This window comes from Anser cygnoides, chromosome 1 (genome assembly GCF_040182565.1).
Source record: "Anser cygnoides isolate HZ-2024a breed goose chromosome 1, Taihu_goose_T2T_genome, whole genome shotgun sequence".
In the NCBI taxonomy this organism is placed as follows: domain Eukaryota; kingdom Metazoa; phylum Chordata; class Aves; order Anseriformes; family Anatidae; genus Anser; species Anser cygnoides.
The window spans coordinates 175,564,016-175,568,537 of NC_089873.1; the positions used below are offsets into that span (position 1 = coordinate 175,564,016).

At 33.9% G+C, this 4,522-nt stretch overlaps 1 long non-coding RNA gene across 1 annotated transcript; it reads right to left on the reverse strand.

Annotated features, from left to right (window-relative positions):
- Positions 1–1,126: 1,126 nt before the first annotated feature.
- Positions 1,127–3,902, reverse strand: LOC106041787 (uncharacterized). Its single transcript, XR_010827549.1, has 3 exons — positions 3,497–3,902; positions 2,359–2,527; positions 1,127–1,226 (listed from the first exon to the last, which is right to left on the reverse strand). It is a non-coding gene; the product is annotated as an uncharacterized lncRNA (long non-coding RNA).
- Positions 3,903–4,522: the final 620 nt, after the last annotated feature.

The following is a 4,522-nucleotide window of genomic DNA, read 5'->3' on the forward strand; positions in this document are numbered from 1 at the left end:
AGAGAGAGAGTTGTTTAACGGTCATTGTGTTAGCCCACACTTTAGGAGATAAAACAGTTTTTCTTCAGTTTTCCTGTGTGATGTCCAAGCAAGTCATTCATATTCTCTTCAGAGCACCATCTGTAAAGTGGGATGAACAGGTTTTGTTACCTTACAAGAATACTGAGCATATTGGTACATCATCTATAGAAGTAGAAGTGTGATGCTTTAGATGAGATACAGCCTCTCTGAAATTAATTTATACAGCACCTGGTCCAGAGATGACTTGTGACTGGCCAGTCCAGAATGTTGGAAGAGCTAGTACATAACTGCCTATATCTGCTTATACAGGCATGTTTAAATGGACATTCTTAGCCCATTGCAAGTATTCCCAAAGTCACATATAGTCAATCAATTTTTGTTCTCTTTGTTCAGTTTATCTATCAGAGATCTGGAAGACAAAGAAAATGGTATCATGAGAAGTCATCAGCTTACAACAAATGACACAAACTTAAATTTCTTTAAATATAGGTATAGCAGCTGTAAGGAAATATGGTAAAACTGTTTAACTTACATTATAATGGTCTCCAGCTGAGAACAACCACCCATTCTACCAGATCTAGAACAAGCACCATGGTTCTCTCTGTCTGTCCTTCTCTTTTTTTCAGAAAAAGCACCACAGCTGAAAAGGAAGGGTTTCTAGAACTGCTGTCTCTACCTCAGCACCTCAGGATTTTAAAGGAAAGGATTCTGTTCTTCCAGGATATCAGTGGACTGCTTTCTAGAGCATAAAAGCAATGTAGAATAAAAATAGCTATATTAGATTACATTTTAACAGTACCCTTCATTAAGGGCCAATTTCACATGATCTTTGCAAAACTTTGGGAATATGTTATAATAAATCTACTGTTACACAGTATTAGCTTTTTTTTTTTGGGTGTGTGTATGTAATTTCAGAGGATCAATTATACATTATTTCAGGATCATAAAAAGGAGGGAAAAAAATTTTAACAATAATCCAGAACCATGTATGTTGTGGCTCCCTCAGGCTTACTAGGTCAGCAATTGCCTGAAAAAAAAAAACATTACACAATAAAAGTGAAAAATAAGTCAGAGGAGAATTGAAATAATAAAAAAAAAAAAAAACAGAAACAGTCATAATGGACAAATATGATTGGCACAAGAGTGCACTAGAATACCTCAGGATGAAGACAACCCTGAAAACAGCAGGAAGCAAATTACACCATCTGTTAAAAAAAAAAAAATCAAAGTACCTTTAGGGCTGCGCATAAGCAGTGTCTCAATTGCCTTTTTCAGCATGTCTATTACTGCCCCAAAAATGCTTTAGAACAACCCACTGAGACCTATAATCTCTAGTCAAGAGCAATTATTATAAATGTATCTGAAAACAGTTGTTTTTAAAATCTCACCATGTATTTTCGATGGTATCTCAGAGTTCTAACTGATGTCAGAACCTACTAAATTTTAGACAAGCAACTTCAAATAAATTTAAGGTATCTGAGTATTTACAAGTTATATACACAGAGGATACAGCAATGCCAAGAAAAGTTGGATAGGACTTTAGTCAGGGTTTTTGCAAGAATGAATTTCTTCCAAGGTTCAAACCAACACTTAAGATTCTTTATATACCAATATCTAATCTATGTACAGTATATAGTTGAAAATTAGACTTAAATTTGGGTAATAAGCTATTTAAATAAAAATATAAAGAGAAGAAAAAAATAGGGAAGAAAGTCTTTTCACCAGCTCCCACAAGAAAATATCTGAGAAAGAGCTCGGTAGAAAATTCATTCCAGATCTTTTTGTTGTTGTTGCTGTTCATGCTTAAAAGCTTAAAAAGAGTATAGATAAAGGAGTTATCTTCTTAGGCAGAAATACAACTACTTTATCTTTGGCCTGAATCACAACATGAAATTCCTCAAACTATTTGGCAGGCTACATATGGGGGCAGAAATGGGGAAACACACACACTGAAGTGATCAATGTACCTATACTAAGATATTGAAATCACAGCATCCTACCTCTACATGGATAGCTGGTCTCATCCTTGGAGTTCTATACAGTCCTGTAATACTGTACCATTGTTACTAGCCTTGAGCTTTATATTGAGACATATATATATATATTGCACAGCCTCAGAAATAAGGCGTGTCAAGCCTACTGTGTCTGAACTTATCTTGACCTGCATACAGCTGTGATTTACTTAATTTAGCTGTGACAGACATTTTTCTAACTGACCAGGTGGTAATGGCTACTTTGTTTAAATTGTGTTTATCTTTTTATAGTACATACATAATTTTATATAGATAGCAGTAACAAGTAGTTATTATATGTAGAAAAAGATATTTATGATTGTACCATAATGATGCAGTCTGCATCATTACGCACACCTTGAGAAGTGAGGACACAGGTTGCAGAGCAGAGGACTGCAGGCATGGCATGATGAGGGCTGGTGCAGTAGAACCCACAGCTATGAACAACTCACCCATGACCAGTTACGGTAATGCTGACCAGAGCTGTACAAAACCTACGGGTAAGGAACAGAACCATGGTATTTAACATACCTAGAAGGCTCCACATATAGTACTTTTGAACGTAATATGGTGCCACAGACAAATGAAGAAAGAACAAAGGCTTAAAAGTATGTTAGAAAATATATTAAAATGTTAAAATTAAAATACTAAACATTAAAATGTGTATGCTACATTGAAGAAGAACCCATTATCATGAACACTCCGCATTCTTCCCAGCAAAGTTCTTCAAGTGCTTGTTACTCCCACTATGAAAAGAATGAAGCCACTGATCTTAAGACCAAAAAGAACAGGGAGGCATCCATACTAATAACCTGTGAGTACTGCATACCACAACCACCAAAAATATCTAATCACTTCTTTCTATATGAATTAGGCAGTTATAGCTCTGAAATCATACACAGTATTATTTCACACTGCACATAATGTAGGTTTCTTGATAAAAAGGAAGCCGGAGACACACATCCATTTTTCTAAATAAAAGGACATTTTTAATTCAAATTACTTCTGATATTTATGAAAATTTATTTTTATTTTTATATTGATTTAAAACAATTTTAAAGAATTTTTAGAGTGGTGCTAACCATGAATTTTAAAACATTTATTGCATAAATAAACTAATAGTTTCAATGTAGGTCATATGTCTTTTCAGGAAAGTAGTATTAGTGCAAATATATCATTAACAAACAATAAGATGCTAGCATAAGAGTTTCAGTACTTCCTTTATGTTTTTCTTCTGTTTCTTTCTACACCAGATGAAATGTCACTGTTTGAAAAATGTAAATAATTATTTTAATTGTCTCCAGAAATAAATATATATTAGGAAATATGCATGAAGTCTAGCAATAAGATTTATATCAAATGTATTCCTTATTAAATTCCTCCCAGGTATCAAGTAGTTTTTCTCACTCTCAAAAAAATAAAAAATAATTAATTAAAAAAAAAAATCAAGGCAGCTACTTAACCTCTTATTGTAAAGATGTACTGGAACTATAGCAACATTCCTCCTTGAACCTTTTTGGTTTTCCAGTAAAAAGGTATCACAAATCCATTTCTCCTACTATTTTACAAAAACTACATACAATTTTACATAGCTTTTGGCTGTCATTTATTTATTGAGACTATTTAAATTGAGCTACAACACCTGTTTTTTCGGTCGGGTCCATCCAATTTTCCAGCTGAGTTTATTCAAGCCCTAACAAGATCAAATTCATCCTGTGGTCATCTGTGTTAAAGCAATACCCTTTTCAAGCTTTTCACCTTGTCTACCTAACACAAAAGGAGAGTCCAGTATGCTTTTGGCTACTTCTCAAAATAAAATGCCAAATGAGTGTTCCTGTTTCAATAAAAAGTGAAATAAGTTGCTAATTAAAACATAAAAATACTCCTCCTCAAAGTATGTTCTGTTGATCAAAACATATAAATCTCATAAAAATTGATAGGCTTACATGGAAAACTCTCTCTAAGATATTGCTAGGCTCTTGCACATAAACAGATTGCTGGCAGCTAATCTCTCTGATTATACAAAGATGGAATTATAGCACAAATTACTGATGGGCTCATTGGCTTGAATTCCCCACTTCAAAAAGTGGATTCTTGCTTTTATATTCTGTGACAAATGACCTACCTAACTGTTCACCCATGCAGTGGAACAAGCTCAGAAGCTGATAGAACTATTGGTACTGGTGAAACTTGATTGCAAAAAAAACCTCATTCACCCTGACTGCTAGCAGGTTGTCTCAATATAATTAATGTTATGTCCTCTCTGTCAGCTTTATGCTTTGCTTTCATTCATCACAGCCTTAGAATATGAGAGAAAGAAAGAAAGATTGGATCAGACTTTGGTGGGGAGCCTTCCAAATTTTCACAAAATGAACACATATAATAGTTAAAAGATATAATTTAAACCATCATCAGTGAAATTCAGTGAAATTGAGGATGTCCTTCCTCAGCCTTATAAACTCATATATTTTTAAACTGTATGCAAATTT